We start from the raw sequence: 18,991 nt of genomic DNA, 5'->3' as shown, positions 1-18,991 counted from the left end.
GTTTCAAAATAGATTTTGTTCATTTTATGGCAAACAGCAAAGCTTGTCTATCTATGGATGAGAATGATCCAGGAGAGGAAAAGGTACTACTGATTCAGGAAAGGAATAAATAGAACCAATTCCTTGGGAAGGCAAGAAAAATCCTAGATCATATTGTAAAACCAAAAGATTTCATAATTGACTATTTCTTAATTTGTCTGGTAAATTCATATTGTTTGAGCAACATGAATTAAGTGAGAAAATAGTAATATATTTATTATTCTAGCCTTGAATTATATTTTTAAGTTCAGCATTAAATATTCTAGACAGTTTATCTTAAGGCATAAATCCTTTAAGAGAACACATATCCTCCCATGAAATATCTTTCTCCAAGTCCCCAGTTATATTACAGTAATGTCTAACATGAAGGGTCTTCAAAATGATTGTGGAAATGTGTATTATGAAAAAATTACACATGCATTTCAAAGTTTTTTGCAATGAAAAATAAACATCTTTTAATTCCATTTTCCCATAAATGTTTTGAAGTAATGTTGAATTTCATAACAAATCTCCATACCTTTTTAAATTAAGCACTAATTTTCTTTGAGAATAGTCTCAAATTAACAATATTAGCTAATCTTATTCACTTAGATACTATAAAATACGATGATTTCATCCTTTACTTTTTTTCTCAAATTGACTAAGAGCTTATAGCAGATCATTGTATTTCTTAAATGAACTGGGAAGTGGTTTAAATTTCTTTTCTTTTTCTTTCTTTTTTTTTTTTTTAAGATTTATTTGATAGGCAGACTAACAGAGAGATGGAGAGAAAGAGAGGTCTTCCATCCACTAGTTCACTCCCCAAAGGATCCAATGGCCAGAGCTGGGCCTCTCTGAAGCCAGGAGCTTCTTCCGGGTCACCCACATGGGTGCAGGGACCCAAGCACTTGAGCCATCTTCTAGTGCTCTCCCAGGCCATTAGCAGGGAGCTGGATCAGAAAATGGAGCAGCCAGGACTCAAACCCAAGCCCATATGGGATGCCAGCACCGCAGGCAAATGCTTAATCTACTATATCACAGCACTGGCCCCCTAAATTTTTAATTTAATTCCAAATTATTTGAACCAAGGAAAATTTTAAAACATGAATTCTCACTGTCATCCAACAAAAATGACCAGGAAAAATTTCCCTCAGGCTTTCATGAGATCGTTGAGCAAAGGACAAACTTGAAAAGCTCAGATTTTATCAGTAAATGAACAGCTGAGAAATACAAGATAATGGAACACAACCAGAAGACCACGTATCCATTCCAGTGAATGTCATTCACTCCTGTTAAACTCTGGGTGGTGTAATAATATGGCTTATCACCATAGCATGTATTATTTCAAACAAATGTAAAAAGAAGATGCAATCATGTTATATTCTTTGAAATTAATGGTTTTAAATTTCTAGGAGTGTGGTCATTTGATCAAAATAATATTTTCATGGTCCTTGTTTTTTATGTTTAAAAATGCTGTGAATGTAATAGATGCAGCACATCATGAAATGTTTACTTCAGCATATCAGGCTACTTTGGAATTTTTTTTTTTAAAGATTAATTTATTTGAAAGTCAGAACTACACAGAGGGAGAAGGAGAGGCAGAGAGAGAGAAAGAGGTCTTCCAACTGCTGGTTCACTCCCCAGTTGGCTGCAATGGCCAGAGCTGCGCTGATCTGAAGCCAGGAGCCAGGAGTTTCCTCCTGGTCTCCCAGAGGTCCAAGGACTTGGACCATCTTCTACTGCTTTCCCAGACCAGAGCAGAGAGCTGGATGCGAAGAGGAGCAGCCCGGACTAGAACTGGTGCCTATATGGGATGCCAGCACTTCAGGTGGTGGCTTTACCTGCTACGCCACAGTGCGGGCCCTAATTAAAAATTTTTGAACTGCAAATTTGTTATGAAAATTGGTCAAAATAAAGGCTTTCAGAGAAGACCTGGCATAACAGTTCTCAAACTTTTTGGTCTCAGGAACTTTTTATATTTCTATAACTTACAGAGACTGTAAAGAGCTATTGTTTTTGTGTTATAGCTGTATTATGAGTTTAAGCAGAAATATTTAAATTTTTTAAGATGTATTTATTTACTTGAAAGGCAGAGTTACAGAGAGGCACTCCCCAGATGGCTGCAACAGGCGGAGCTAGACCGATCCAAAGTCAGGAGCTCCTTCCATGTCTCCCACATGGGTGCAGGGGCCCAAGGATTTGGGCCATCTTCTACTGCTTTCCCAGGCCATAGAGAGCTGGATCAGAAGTGGAGCAGCCAGGACTTAAACTGGCACCCATATGGGATGCCGGCACTGCAGGTGGCAGCTTTACCCACTATGCCACCACGCTAGCCTCTAAAAGTTATTGATAGTGATTGAAGGTTTTCCAGCTCATGAAACGAATTCATTAGATGAGATGGGAAGGCATTTCCAGACCCGGGAAAGGGATGCTATGTCCTTCAGCATCCCTTTAAGATTAAGCGTCTGGAATCTGAGGTGTGAATGATTTGGGACCTTCAGGTAGATAGGTTTAGATTCAGGAGCTGGAGGCCACACACCCCTGCCTCCTGCGTGATCTCACCTGTATCCACCCACCTTTCAATCAGACTAAGTAACCAGTTCCCTTTTGGGAGCGAATAGAGGCTGGAGTGCACTGAGCTGCCCAGGCACCACCCCCACCCCGTTTTGCTGCTTCTGGTTTCTCTGCCTGCTCTCCCAAGCCACCAGTCAAGGCCGGCCATTCTCCTGCCTGCATGCCCTCTTTTGCTTGCAGTCTCTGGCTTACTCCTTGAAAAAGGCTGGTATGGAACTGCACATTTCTGCTTCTTGGTCCCCTCTCTCTTAATAAAGCCTTCACTTCCCAAATAAATCCTCAACTTAAAAAAAATTGATTCATTTTAAAATATTAATTGACTCATTTTAACAATAATGAATCTACTTAATGCATGCAGTCCTCATACAGAGTTTTGCTTTCCAGATATGTAGCTACTCAGGTTACCCAAGGTCAAAAAATAATAAATGGAAAATAGCAAAAACAATCAATTTTAAAGTGACTATTACGGTATGTTATTATAAATGCTCATTTTTATTTACTGCTGTTAATCTTACTGTGCCTGGTTTATAAATTAAGCTTTATCATAGGAATATATGTACAGGAAAAAAACATAGTACAAGGGTAAGAATGCAATGAAAATGCAAGTTTATTTTGGTGCAAAAAAATCTGAAATCCATGAATACTTTTCTCATTATATGCATTTTCCATGAACTTTGTGAAATGCTTTGGTTTATAATAGGGTCCGTTACTCTCCACAGTTGCAGGCATCCACTAGGGAGTTCAGAATAGATCCCCAGAGACAACTCTATTAGATTTCTAGGCCTGCTATAAAAAAGTACCATGAACAGGGTGGCACTGTGAGGTTAGGAGTGTGAAATCAGTGTGTCCAGAGAGCCATGCTCACTGAAGTTTCTCGAAAGGATATGTTCCATGCCTCACTCCTAGCTTCTGGTGGCTGCCAGCAATGTTTGTGCTCCTTGGCATGTAGGCGCATCACTCTAATCTCTTGTCTCTGTCTTCACAAACCAGTCTCATTTTTGTCTGTCTCCAAATTACTCTCTTTCTTTTAAGGGCACCACTCATTGGATTAGGAGTCACCTTAATCCAGTATGACCTCATCTTTACTTTGATAACATCTCCAAATAAGTTCACATTCTCAGGAAGCTGGGGGTTGGAGCCTGAACGTATCTTTTCAGGGAACATCATTCAACTCACACATGCTAACAACAATAACTTTTAAAAATGGAACATCAATTTGTTTTCCAAAACAAAACAAAACCCTGAGTGGTGTGACATTTTATAATTCTGTGAATCTCCTTAAAATCTAGCTCAACAGAAGACATCTGGACTCTCATAGCTGCTTCTGCATAATCTATTGCAGCAGATTGTTTTGGTTTAACTGTACATAGAAAATCTGATTGGAAAACAGAGTATTTTAGTAGGCTTCAGATAATGGAGGAAATCTTTCTTTGATATTATACCCAAACTCCACAGGGAATAGTTTCTTACGGGCTAGTTACAATGTGGAATCTAAACAGAATCAGTAAAGTTCATTCTCAGCTTCATTAACAGCTAGTGTTCTGCATCCCTGAACAGAAGCAGCACACTGGCGAAGAAAGCAGTGAAATCTGAATTCAGTTTATCATTTATAGTGGACTACCAATGTTAATTTCTTAGTCTTAACAAATGTATCACGGCTATGTAAGATTTTAGATGTAGTTTACAAAGGTGATTTGAGAATTCTTGGAAATCTTTTTGCAATTGTTTTATAAAATTGTTTCACATTTGTGGGGCCAGCATTTTGGTGCACAAGGTTAAGCTACCTCCTGAGACATCAATATCCCAGTTGAGTGCTGGTCCAGATCCTTGCTAATGTGCCTGGGAAAGCAGCAGAGGATGGCCCCTGCATCCAAGTGGGAGACCTGGATGAAATTCCAGGCTCTTGGCTTCAGCCTAGCCTGGCTCTGGCTGTTGCAGTCTTTTTCCTTTGGTCTCTACCTTACTCTTTGAATCTCTGCCTTTCAGATAAATAAAAAAATCTTTTTTAAAAAAATAGCCGGCGTCGCGGCTCACTAGGCTAATCCTCCGCCTTGTGGCGCCGGCACACCGGGTTCTAGTCCCGGTCGGGGCGCCGGATTCTGTCCCGGTTGCCCCTCTTCCAGGCCAGCTCTCTGCTGTGGCCAGGGAGTGCAGTGGAGGATGGCCCACATGCTTGGGCCCTGCACCCCATGGGAGACCAGCAGAAGTACCTGGCTCCTGCCATCGGATCAGCGCGGTGCGCCAGCTGCAGCGCGCCGGCCGCGGCGGCCATTGGAAGGTGAACCAACGGCAAAGGAAGACCTTTCTCTCTGTCTCTCTCTCTCACTGTCCACTCTGCCTGTCAAAAAAAAAAAAAAAAAAAAAAAAAAAAAATTCACATTTGAAAGTTTGTTTGTAAATGGATGCTGGCTCACTCCCCAAACAGGTGCAATGGCCAGAGCTGCACAGATCTGAAGCCAGGAGCCAGGAGCTTCTTCCAGGTCTCCCATGTGGGTGCAGGGGCCCAAGCACTTGGGCCATCTTCTACTGCTTTCCCAGGCCACAGCAGAGAGATGGATCAGAAGTGGAGCAGACAGGACTCGAACCAGAGCACTTATGGGATGCTGGCACTGCAAGAGGCACCTTTGCTCACTACACCACAGTGCCAGCACCACTATACCTGTTTTATAAAAGAGAAGACAGTGAGAGAAATTCAGGTACTTGAACTTGGCTCCGTTTTACAGTACAGCCAGGAGTCTTTCTTTCCCCTTTTGCATCAATCCTCAGTCCAGAGATTTCCCCTAGCTTGTGCTAAGGACCTTAATTTCTTTTTTTTTTTTTTTTTTTAAGATTTATTTATTTATTTGAAAGTCAGAGTTACACAGAGAGGGAAGGAGAGGCAGAGAGAGAGAGGTCTTTCATCCACTGGTTCACTCCCCAAATGGCCGCAACAGCTGGAGCTGAGCCGATCCTAAGCCAGGAGCCAGGAGCCAGGAGCCAGGAGCCAGGAGCCAGGAGCTTCTTCCAGGTCTACCATGTGGGTGCAGGGGCCCAAAGACTTGGGCCATCTTCTGCTGCTTTCCCAGGCCATAACAGAGAGCTGGATGGGAAGTGGACTAGAATCGGAGCCTATATGGGATGCTGGCACTGCAGGCAGTGGCTTTACCTGCTACGCCATAGCACTGGCCCTGGACCTTAATTTCATATTTAACACTCATGCTTACTTTACCACAGCCTTTAATCACATATATTTTTTAAAGATTAATTAATTTATTTGAAAGAGTTTCAGAGACAGAGGAAGAGGCAGGCAGAGAGAGATATTCCATCCATTGGTTCACTCCAGACAGCCATAACTTCCAGGGCTGGGCCAGGGAAAAGTCAGGAGCCAGGAGCTTCATCCATGTCTCCCACATGAGTGGTAGGAGCCCAAGAACTTGGGCCATCTTCCGCTGCTTTTCCCAGGCATGCTAGCAGGCACAGGAACTGGTGCCCCTATGGGATGCTGGCATCACAGGTGGTGGCTTTATCTACTATACCACAATGCCAGTCCCCTTTAATCGTATTTAAACAATTAGTTAATTGTGTTCCACCCTTCCAAACCCACTGTTAGAAAGCTATCAGATCCTAGCTCTTCTTATGCAGTCAGTGACTGACACAGTTCCATGCGCTACTTAGTTCCACAAAATTTGCAGAATGATTCTTAGTGTTCTTTCCAATGTGCTGGGTTATAACCTTTATTATAAAGAGATTTTAAGCAGAAATTTCTTCATCTCCCATGACTTTCTTTTCCCAAAAAAATAATTTTTATTTATTTTTGCCAATTGAAAAGCAGACTGAGACACACAGAGAGACAGAGATCTTCATCAACGTGGTTGCTCTCCAAATCCTGCAACAGTCAGGGCCGGGGCCAGGCCGAAGCCAGGAGCCCAGAACTGAATCCAGATCACCCATGTGGGAAGCATCGATACATGTCCTTGAGCCATCACCTGCCGCCTCCCAGGGTGCATATCAGTAGGAAGCTGGAATTGGAAGCAGAGCTGGGATTTGAATTCTAGAACTCAGATATAGGATTCAGGGCTCTACATATCCCTTGGTTTCTGTAATTCTCAAATTGATTTTTTTTTAGAATGAGCAAAATTGTGTTTTCATCTTAATGACACTTTAAAAAATGTATCAGAATGTCTATATCACTTAAACCCATATTTCTCAAGTCTAGGACAGCTTTGAGTCTCAGTGGGGAGCTTTTAATAATTACTGTAGACTAGGCTGCACTCCAGACCAATTAAATCAGAATCTCTGGGAGAGGGACTCCCCCTACATGGGCATTTTCCCCCCAGATATCTCAGGGTGACTTAAATGTGTGATCACTGTTAAGATTTACTAAAATCTAGATCAGGGCTAACCAAACTTTTTCTGTAAAGGGTCAAGTACTAAATACTTTATGCTTTGCAAGCCCAAAGACTAAACTCAGGATATTATGTAGGTACTTATGTAAGAAGAAAAGAGAGGCTTCCAGTTCGAGACCCGGATGCTCCACTTCCAATCCAGCTCTCTGCTATGGCCTGGGAAAGCAGTAGAAGATGGACCAAGTCCTTGGGCCCCTGCACCCACATGGGAGACCTGGAGGAAGCTCCTGGCTCCTGGCTTCAGATCAACACAGCTCTGGCCGTTGCGGCTAATTGGGGGGTGAACCATCGGATGGAAGACCTCTCTCTCTCTCTCTCTGGCTCTCCTCTGTGTAACTCTGGCTTTCAAATAAATAAATAGGCTGGCGCCACGGCTCACTTGCCTAATCCTCTGCCTGTGACGCTGGCACACCGGGTTCTAGTCCTGGTTGGGGTGCTGGATTCTGTCCCAGTTGCTCCTCTTCCAGTCCAGCTCTCTGCTGTGGCCCGGGAAGGCAGTGGAGGATGGCCCAAGTGCTTGGGCCCTGCACCCCCATGGGAGACCAGGAGGAAGCACTTGGCTCTTGGCTTCGGATCGGTGCAGCGCGCTGGGCCGTAGTGGCCATTTGGCGGGTGAACCAACGGAAGGAAGACCTTTCTCTCTGTCTCTCTCTCACTGTCTAAATCTGCCTGTCAAAATAAATAAATAAATAAATAAATAAATAAATCTCTCTAAAAAAAAAAAAAAAGAAGAAAGAGAGGCTGGTGTTGTGGTGCAGCAAGTTAGGCTGCCACCTGCAATGCCAGCATTCTGTATAAGCACTGGTTGGAGTCCAATTGCTCCACTTCTGATCCAGCTCCCTGCTAAGGCATCTGAAGAAGCAGTAGAAGATAGCCCAAGTGCTTGCAGCCCTGCCATGCACATGGGAGACCCAGACAGAGTTTTAGACTCTTGGCTTTGGCCTGCACAGCCCCTGCTATTGTGGCTATTTGGAGAATAAACCATTGGATGGATCTCTATCTCTCCCTCTTTGTAACTCTGACTTTAAAATAAATAAATAAATACTTTTTAAAAAAGAAAGAAACTATATTTCCACAAATTTTTATTGGTAACATTCAAAACATAAGCATAGTCATTGTGTAAATTGTTTCTAACATAGATCTACTGAAGAATGGAAATCTTTATATAGGGGATAATTTACTTAATTGGGGTGTTCAAAGTTTGTGTCCCTACCAAAATCTGTAGCAAATATTCATCTGTTAGTGCTGATCAGTAAGACCATTTTACATTTTTCAGCTTTGACAATATCTCCGTGCAGTTAATGCCAAACATTGATAGCAGTCCAAATGTAAATACTTTTAATTGAACACAGTCATCATTTGAAAATCATTTATAGAATTCTACTAGATTTTTCTCTTGGCTTTTTGCCTGTTAACCTTTTTGTAACCATACAAAAAGTGATGACAGAACCACATATGGCCTCTTGTTGCAACTGCTCCACTCAGTTACCGTGGTCTGAAAGCAGCCGTGGACAATACGTAAATGAATAAGCATGGTTGTATTCCAATGTCTTTATTTATGGAACTGAAGTTTGAGTATTATATGTAGTTTTTAAGTATAAAAAAATACCCATTCTACTTTTTTCAAAATGTTTTTAAAATTTACAGAATGTAAAAATCATGTTTAGCTATGCCCACACAAAAACAGGTGGTGGAAGGGATTTGACCCTTGGGTCATGGTTTGCAGAGTCATGATCCCGATAAGCCATGTAGGCTGGAATTGTTTCCTATGCAATATAACTTCAGTAGTGCCTATGACTGTGTTGACATCCAGCAATTATACAGTAATAAATATGGTTGATCATTTTTAAGGAACATATAATAATAATAAAAGCATTTTAAGTCAGAAAGCCAGTGATATTTCTTACCTACTTCACTATCCTTATGTATACTTTTCTAACATTTTTAGTCATTTGGAAAATGTTGGGTCACTGAGTTATGCAGACCTGCCCAATGTGGACACATTTCATTATGCAACATTGAATATTACATTCATTAAAATCATTACTCATCACACCAGAAAATCTTTTAAGCATTGGGAAGCTGTTGAGCTCATGGTAGTAGTTACAAATTTTTCCAAACCACTAATTTTCTCTTTTGAGAGCTTGAATTTTACCACTAGCAATAAGAACTGTCAGTGGCTTCCATTGATGTAGCAGGTTCATTTTGCTCATTTTTTGAGAAAAAATCTTCCAAATTACCTAAGCATGAATAAACCTACTTTGTTGTTCTTTCAAGTAAAAAAAAAAAATGTATTCCATGAAAAAAAGCAGCCAGCACTGCTTACAAATCAAACAATCTCAGAGGCACTTTTCCTAAAGACAATCATCAAACTTGGATAGTATAAGTGATGTAAATGCACTTCCTAGTTCATCATATGGATTATTATGAAGATATTCAGGGGCCAGCTCCATAGCGCAGTAAGTTAATCCTCCGCCTGCGGCACCAGCATCCCATATGGGCGCCGGTTCTAGTCCCAGCTGTTCTTCTTCCAATCCAGCTCTCTGCTATGGCCTGGTAAAGTAGTAGGAAGATGGCCCAAGTGCTTGGGCCCTGCACCTGCATAGGAGACCAGGAAGAAGCTCCTGGCTCCTGGCTTTGGATTGGCGCAGCTCTGGTCATCGCGGCCATTTGGGGAGTGAACCAACGGAAGGAAGACCTTTCTCTCTGTCTCACCCTCTCACTGTAACTTTACCTCTCAAATAAATAAACAAAATCTTTAAAAAAAGAAGATATTCAATATGCACTTGCATTCAAGGGTGAAGCTTTAGTCCAGTCATTTTCACTGCTGCATCGAGGACATTCTTAGGTGAAGCGTGCAGTTTCTTTTAGCTATGAATGTATTCCTGTGAAGAGTATGATGACTGCTGGTGCAGTCTGGTGCCACTACCAGCACTTATCTGCCACTGTTTTTGTACCATCAGTGGAAATGTCAACCTAGGGACAAAGGCAAATAACATGTTAATATTAAGAAGCTGGACTGAAGGGAGAGGTGTGAAGAAAAAGAGATGCATTCTCAAGTACTTAGGGGCAAATTTTTATGATGTCTACAATTTTCTTTAAAATTCCCAGGAGAACTCATTGAGTGTATGTCTGAAGGTGCAGAAGACAGAATAATGGTCCTTGAAAGATTTTCAAGTCCTAATCCTTAGAATTTGTGAACATTACCTTATATGGCAAAATGGGTTTTGCAGATGTGACTACACTACAAACCTGGGGATGGGGAAATTATTCTGAATGATCCATGTGGTTTCCAATTAATTATGTGTGTCCTTAAACATGGCTAAAGCAAGTAAGAGAGGCTGAGGGAGATTTGATTATAGAAGAGGAGATCAGAGGGATGTGAGAAGGACTCAAACCACCACTGCTAGCTTTGATGACACAGGGAAAGGCAGTTTGACCCTGAGCCATGGAATTTAGGCAGCCTCTAGAAGCTGCCTAACAAAATTACAAGATGTAATTAACTGTTAGATAATGAATGATAGGAGTTCAGTATATTACATTATTTTCCCTACTTCCATTTATGTTTGAAAACATTTATAATGAAAGTAAAAAAAAAAACCTGAATGGGTCTACTTTAAAGATTTATTTATTTTACTTGAAAGATTTACAGAGAGACAGAGAGAGAGAGAGAGAAAGAGACAGAGTCTTCTAAATATCAAAAAATAAATTATTTTTCAAGAAATATGGAACAATGGATTAATCAAATAATGGATAAGACTCTTATCATCACCAAACTACATATCCATTCACTATGTGAAGCTTGATGGGAAGTCAGATTAGGCCATCATAAAATCAAGAGTGGGGATATAGGGGCATCTGCATCCCATATCAGAGTTCCTGGTTCGAGTCCTGGATATCCCATGCTTCTAATCCAGCTTCCTGCTAATGTGCCTAGGAGGCAGCAGATGATGACCCGAGTGCTTGGACTCCTGTCACCCACAAGAGAGACTTGGTTGGTGTTCCTGGCTCCTGGCTTCAGTCTGACCCAGACCTGGCTTTTACAGCCATTTAGGGTATAGATCAGTTGAAGGAAGATCTCTCTTTGCTTCTCACTCTGTCACTCTGCTATGTTTCAAATAAATAAATTCAAATTAACTTAGCAAGGACATAATATTTATTATTAAAGTGTTACCAGCAGTTTCCTGAAATCAGCGTGCCCATTTCCTGAACTTAAATATCCCCTCAAAGTGGTGATGTATCTATCAGTTCATCATAGATTAAGTATATGAAAATGCCTATTAACTTCCCTTGCTCTCCATTGCCATCCATCTGCTCTGTTTGTTTCTGAAATGAGTGGTTTGACAGTGTTACCTGCTACCTACAGTCTAGCCCAGTTACTGCTCCATATTAAGCACTCCATGGATATTTATTAATTGATTAAAATAAGCCATGATAGATATTAAGAACCCAATAAAACTGTTTCTTCATTTCTGTACAAAGCTCATTTGTTCCTGGTGTCAACCACTTAAGTTCATAAGAACATTAATTTAAATACATTTATGTTGTACTAGTAATTACAAGATCGAATAATAAATGTAACTGGACTGCAATGAAGCATTTATAAGGATTACTGACTCCTCCCACAACCTGTTGTTTGAAAATCCCTATTCTTTGAAAATTGGAAAATAGAAAGTTTGCTTTCTTGAGCTTACTGAATATTATTATTATTAGTTCTAACAAACCTGCTCCTGGGGTCTGCATTGTGGTGTGGTGGGTAAAGCCACCACTTGTGACACCAGCATCCCAAATGGGTGCTGGTTCATGTCCCAGATGCTTCACTTGTGACCCAGCTCCTGGACTAGGAAAAGCAGTGGAGAATGGTCCAAGTGCTTGGGTCCCTGCCATCCATGTAGGAGATCTGGATGAAGCTCCTGGCTTCGTGGCCATCTGGGGAGTGAACCAGAGGACGGAAAATCTCTTTCGGTCTCTTTCTATAACTTTTTTTTTTAGGATTAATTAATTAATTTATTTAAGAGGTAGAGTTACACAGAGAGAGGGAGAGACAGAGAGAAAGGTCTTTCACCCACTGGTTCACCCCCAAATGGCCACAACAACCAGAGCTGAACCAATCCAAAGCCAGGAGCCAGGAGCTTCTTCCAGGTCTCCCCTGTGGGTAAAGGGGCGCAAGCACTTGGGCCAACTTCTACTGCTTTTCCAGGCCATCAGCAAAGAGACAGATTGGAAGAGGAGCAGCCAGGACATGAACTGGCACCCATATAGGATGCTGGCACCACAGGCAGAGGTTTAGCCCACTACTCAACAGTGCTGGTCCCTCTATAACACTTTCAAAAATAAATAAATGAATAAAAAGTCTTTTTTTTAAAGAAATTTCCTGGCATTTTTTTAAGGTTTATTTTACTTGGAATGGGGGCGGGTGCGGGGGCGAGGGTGAGGGCGAGGGTGAGGGCGAGATCTTTCATCTGCTGGTTTACTCCCCAAATGGTCTCAATGGCCATAGCTGGGCCAGGCTAAAGCCAGGAGCAAGAAACATCATCCGGGTCTCCATGTGGGTGGCAGGACCCCAAGCACTTGGGCCATTTTCCATAGCCTTCTCAGGCACATCAGCAGGGAGCTGAATCAGATATGGAGCAGCTGGCACTCAAACTGGTACTGATAGGGGATGCTGGCATCACATGCAGCGGCTTAACTCACTGTGCCACAATGCCAGCACCTAGATTATTTTTAAAAGATTAAGTATTACTCTTGTGTTACTACAAATTATTATAAAAGAAAAAAGGCTAAACCGCCTGGTAGGAAAGGCAGACAGTCTTGAATTTCAATTCTAGCACTGCTATTACAGGTTGAGTTTTAAGCTAAGACATGTTAACTTTTGAGAGCTTTATTTCCTACTTCTGTACAAATTGGCCTATTAAAACCTACCTAAATAAATAAAAAAATCTTTTTTTTTAAAGCCTACCTAAAGGGGCTAGCATCGTGGTACCACGGGGTTAAGTGGCTGTTTTTCACACTAGCATCCCTTATCAGGATGCAGTTGGGTTTGTGTCCCAGCTGACCTGCTTCTTATCCAGCATTCCTGCTGGATAGGCAGTGGAGGACAACCCAAGTGTCTGGGCCTCTGGGGAGACCCGGATGGAGTTCCAGGCTCCTGGCCCTAGCTGTTGTGGCCATTTAAGCAATGAACCAGCAGGTAGAAACTCTGTGTTGCTTTGGCTTTTAAATAAAAATAAATAAATAAATAAATAACCTACCTACCCCAAAGAAATATGCAAATTCTACTTAGGAGGGGCTTAACAACAGCAATCTTCATTGGAAGGTAGCCCAAATTTAACTTGAAACTGTGTCTGCACAGCAAGTACAATGATTTTACACATTTGTATGATACAGGGAAGTAGCAAAAAACCAGTATTTTCTAAGACACTTTCAGTATCACTATATAAGTCCAATTATGTCAGCTACATTTATGGAAAGTAGTTTCTAAGGAAAATTTCGGGTGGAGAATACAAAGCCTATCACACATATATTAGTACTAATCCCGCCTTGTAGATTACAGGTAATAGAAGTTACTATGGGGCCCAGTGCTGTAGCGCAGTGCGTTAATGTCCTGGCCTGAAGCACTGGCATCCCATATGGGTGCTGATTCGAGACCCAGCTGCTCCACTTCCGATCCAGCTCTCTGCTATGGCCTGGGAAAGCAGTGGAAAATGGCCCAATTCCTTGGGCCCCTTCACCCGCATGGGAGACCCAGAAGCTCCTGGCCTCGGATCGATGCAGCTCCAGCCATTGCATACATCTGGGGAGTGAACCATTGGATGGAAGACCTCTCTCTCCTCTCTTCCTCTCCTTTCTCTGTGTAACTCTAACTTGCAAATAAATAAATAAAACTTAAAAAAAAAAAATAAGTTACTATGTTAGGGGCTGACGCTTTGGTATAGCGGGTAAAGCAGCTGCCTGCAGTGCTGGCATCCCATATGGGCGCCGGTTCTAGTCCCAGCTGCTCTACTTTTGGTCCAGCTCTCTGCTATGGCTTGGGAAAGGAGTAGAAGATGTCCCAAGTCCTTGGGCCCCTGCACACGTGTGGGAGACCTGTAAGAAGTTCCTGGTTCTTGGCTTCAGATCAGTAGATGGAAGCCCGCGCATGCTCTCTCTCTCTCTCTCTGCCTCTCCTTCTCTCTCTGTGTAACTCTGCCTTTCAAATAAACAAATACATATTTTAAAAAAAAGTTACTATGCTACACAAGACTCAAAGCTTTGCAGATTAGAATGATGGTTCAGTATATCAAAAAACAAAACAAAACATTTGGGTTCAGGGCTATGGTGTAGTGGGTAAAGCTGCCACCTGCAGTGTCAATTTCCTACATGTGCGCCAGAAGAAGCTCTTGACTCCTGGCTTTGGATCGGCTCAGCTCTGGGCTTTGCAGCCATCTGGGGAGTGAACCATCGGATGGAAGACTTTCTCTCTCTCTGCCTCTCTGTAACTCTGCCTTTCAAAATATAAATAAACCTTTAAGAAATAGATAAATATTTTAAAAAGCATTGTTAGTAAAAAAATCATCTTCTTAAAAGTAGTTATTTTGTAGGAAGTTACAAAAATTGGGGTTCCCTTTTATTTTCTTAGACTACAAGTCTTTGAAAGACATTATATCTAATGCAGTCTTTGAAACTTCTCTAGTATCCAATAGCTCTCTATATCCATTGGGTTTTTGGTCAACATGAACCTAAATCACACTGGTAATAATATTAGAGAACTTGAACTTTTTCGATTTTTTTCCCCAAAGACTGACTTATATATTTGAAAGAAAGAGAGAAGGTGAGAGAGAAATAGAGACAGAGAATGATCCTCCATCTGCTGGTTCACTCCCCAAATGGCTGTAATGGTTGAGGCTGGGCCAGGCCAAAGCCAGGAGCCAGGAACCTGGAGCCTCTTCTGGGTCTCCCATGTAGATGCAGGGGCCCAAGCACTTAGGCCATCTTTCACTCCTTTCCCAGGTGCACTAACAGGGAGCTGGATTGGAAGTGGAGCATCTGGGACTCAAACAGGAGCCCACGTGGGATGCCAACATTGCAGGTAGAGGCTTAACCCTCTGTGCCACAATGCTGACCCCTGAGAAGCTGAACTTTGTTCTGGGACTTCAATGTCCTGAGACACTGGAAGTAGGGAGGAGTGTGTTCAATCACCTGAAGATTTACTGGCATACTCTAACAGGAAAAACAGGATTCATCTGTTAAGGTTCATTTTGAGCGATGTGATCATCAAGAAGAATTATTTTATGTGTTTCATAACTTTTGAGAGCTTAGAGAATCATTCTCCCTTTCAAAAGATAACTTGATACCTAGTCTGCACATTTCAGTTTTCCATTAAAAAAAATCAGGCATTGCACCTCAGTAGTAGCTGACTAAAATTAATGTCTTTCATCCTAAGTTAAATCTGTTGATTTAAAAGTAATACAAACAACAATTTTATGAAATAGGCAGTCCTAACTGGAGGTAAACAGGCCAGTGAAGAGGCTGTACCACTACTACAGAAGGAGGATGGCAGCTTGGAGTATGGTGGTGGCAGTGGAGAAAGCAGCACAGGAGTAGACAGGCACTTAGGGGGTACAGTCAGTTGGTCTTGCTGAGTTACTAGAGACTGTCTGTAGATACTTGGGAAATATTTGTAAATGAACTAGGAATGGAGGGTGAAGGGATGCCTAGAAGGCAGTGCCATTCACTAAGAGAAAAGGGAAGAAAACCTGATTAAAGGGGCCAGTGCTGTGGTGTAGTGGGTTAAACTGCCACTTGCAGAACCTACATCCCATATGGGCACTGGTTTAAGTGCTGGCTGCTCCCCTTCCAATCCAGCTCCTTGCTAATATGTCTGTGAAAGCAGTGGAAGATCGCCCAAGTGCTTGGGCCCCTGAACTCATGTGGGAGACCTGGAAGAAGCTCCCGGCTCCTGGCTTCGGATTGGCCCAGCTGCCATTGGGGCCATTTGGGGAATGAACCAGCAGATGGAAGATCTCTCTGTCCTCTCTCTGTAACTCTGCCCTTCAAATAATTAATTAATTAAAAAAAAAAAAACTGGTTAAAGAATGCTATTTTTTACATATGGAAGCCAGCTTCACCTATTGCCTTGATGGAAGTCTTTTGAAGCAAATGACTTTTCCTCCAGGCTAAGGTGGCCAGCCTACTCAAGGGTAAATGCTCTTTAGATGGACTAATAAGTTGTGAGATCCGGCTAGAAAATTTAAGGGGAGCCAATCAGCCCTTCATTCTTGGTTTTGAACTAAGAGGCAGAGGAATGAGCTGGTGCTCCCATATGGGCGCAGGTTCAAGTCCCAGCTGCTCCATTTCCAATCCAGCTCCCTGCTAATGCACCTGGGAAAGAGCAGAAAGTCCCTGGATGCCTGCCACTCTCTTGGGAGACCTGGAAGAAGCTCCTGACTTCTGGTTTCAGCCTGGCCCAGCCTGTTGTTGCAGCCAATTGGGGAATAAAACAGCATCTCTCTCTTTCTCTCCAACTGTACCTTTCAAATAAAATACAATAAACCTTAAAAAAAAAAAAAAAAAGCAGAGATGGAAAGAAAAAACAAAGGTTAGAAATGAAAATTGGGGGGACCCCAACACTGTGGCATAGTGTTGGCATATGCCCATATGCCGGCATGCCATATGGGTACTGGTTTGAGTCCCAGCTGCTCTACATTTTTAAAGATTTATTTTACTTATTTGAAAGAGAGATTTATTTTATTTATGTGAAAGAGAGAGAGGTAGAGACTGAGAGAAAGGTCTTCCATCTGTTGGTTCACTCCCCAAATGACCGCAATGGCCAGAGCCAGGAGCTTCTTGAGGGTCTCCCACACTTGTACAGGTACCCAAGCACTTGGGCCATTATCTACTGCTTTCCTAGGCCATAGCATAGAGTGGGATCAGAAGAGGAACAACTGGGACATGAACTAGTGCCCATATGGGATGCCAGCGCTGCAGGCCAAGGTTTAGCCTACTCTGCCACAGCACTGGCCCCTATTTCGAAGTTACTAAAAGGGCTATTCACAGAGATGTGGGCATGGTCCTGGAAATCAACAAGGGACAAGGCAGTACCCCATGGACTGGTAGGGTACCCCAGGCCATTAAAATAAAAGGAAGGAGTGGAGAGGGTAAGAGTACTGAGAAAGTCCAGTAGCCATGTGACTCAGCTGTGGGAATGACCATGACCTTACTATTTTTTGGCCTACAGTGTCCTGCAGATAATTCCCACTGCCAGAACCCATGCCGATACCAAGTAGGACAAAGGAGCCCATTGGTGCAATCTCAACAGGTTAGCCCTCCCTGGCACTAGAGCAGGGGGAGAGGGTGGAGAGTGGATATGGAGGGGCAACAACAAGATAGGTGAGGGTGTTTCAAAGAGGAAGTTATGGGGACACAGGAGTTACTTGTATGCATTTGAAAGGGAGACAAATACCAATTCCCTTCACTGAGTTAGTGGTGCACACTGCAGTCTGATTCTGAACACTCAATCATCCTCCAGTTCTTCCTTCTCTACAAGCAAACCATGTTTCCATTAAAAAAAAAAAAAAAGCTCTCCATTAATCCTTCCCCTTTACCTAAGAAATCCCTGTATGGCTTTTCACTTAAAAAGATGACAATGAAAAAATGAAGCAACCATGGTTAGGTAGCCCATGTAAATCAAACTTGGGAGAACCAATCCATATTACCTTTTCTCAACTGACTCACCAGTCTTTAATCCATGTGTATTTGAATAGAGAGTAAAATAACGTGTTCTGAGTCACAGTCACAGTGAACTTGATAGGCTTTTGTAAAAGGAGGCAAGGATTACCTGGCAGGACTCCAAAGGGCTGATTACAACAAGAACAAGTTGGTAGTTTTTTTTTTTTTTTTAAAGATTCATTTATTTATTTGAAAGAGCTACACGGGGGGGGGGGGGGGGTCGGTCTTCCATCTGATGGTTCACTCCACAATTGGCTGCAACGGCTGGTCTCCTACGTGGGTGCAGGGGCCCAAGGACTTGGGCCGTCTTGTACTGCTTTCCCAGGTCATAGCAGAGAGCTGGATCGGATGTGGAGCAGCCTGGTCTTAAACTGGCGCCCATATGGGATGCTGGCGCTTTGGGCCAGGACATTAACCTGCTGCCCTGTAGCACCGGCCCCGGTAGTTAAAAACACAAAGCTTTACTCATAACAGAGCTGGTAAAAGTGTCCCATCTCAGGGATATAGATGGAAGTAAAATTCCCACTTAATCGCAACTGGATTCAGGAGGTGGATAAGGGTCTGATAAATTAGAGATTACTGATATGGAACACAAGTCTTATTGTTTATAGCTGCTGAATAAATAGATTAGCCTTAGGGAAATAATTTAAGTTAAAAACAAAAAGTGGGTAAAGCCGCTGCCTGCAGTGCCGGCATCCCAAATGGGTGTTGGTTCAAGACCCAGCTGCTCTGCTTCCAACCCAGCTCTCTGCTATGGCCTGGGAAAGCAGTAGAAGATGGCCCAAGTCCTTGGGCCCCTGCACCCACGTGGGAGACCCGGAAGAAGCTCCTGGCTATTGGCTCCTGATCCAGGCAGCTCTGGACATTGTGGCCAATTGGAGGAGTGAACCAGCAATGGAAGACCTCTCTCTCTCTCTGCCTTTCTCTGTGTAACTCTTTCAAATAAATAAATCAATCTTTAAAAAAAGCGAAAAGCAAACAAAAAAACACCCCGTAACCTCAAATTTAATGTGATTTAAGTGAAACCCAAGGGAGGTGGGAATCCCAGACATTATATGTGCCTGGTTTGGCAGCCTTAAAGGAACCAGGAAGAATTCCTCCCAAATCCTTACAGGGGTGGGGGAAGGGCTGAGAAAAAAAATCTGATTGAATTGAATCTCTGCTCAGAGACCTTGTACCCGCACATAAACATTAACTCATAAATAAACGCACATAAAACCAGTATCATGTCTAACTGAATTTGAGGGCCATACAGAAGCTCCTATCGGATTTATCATCAAAAAATTTGTACTACTTTAAAATTCATT

General features: G+C 42.5%; 1 long non-coding RNA gene across 2 annotated transcripts in view; it reads right to left on the bottom strand.

Moving 5' to 3' along the window:
* Window positions 1–18,991, bottom strand: part of LOC108178132 (uncharacterized) — a 28,231-nt gene that overhangs the window by 8,905 nt on the left and 335 nt on the right. The window lies entirely within an intron of this gene.

This window comes from Oryctolagus cuniculus, chromosome 8 (genome assembly GCF_051225735.1).
Source record: "Oryctolagus cuniculus isolate XC-2025 breed Fujian yellow rabbit chromosome 8, ASM5122573v1, whole genome shotgun sequence".
NCBI classification, from domain to species: Eukaryota; Metazoa; Chordata; class Mammalia; order Lagomorpha; family Leporidae; genus Oryctolagus; species Oryctolagus cuniculus.
Note: the sequence above shows the minus strand (reverse complement) of the source record. Positions and strands in the feature narration are given on the sequence as shown.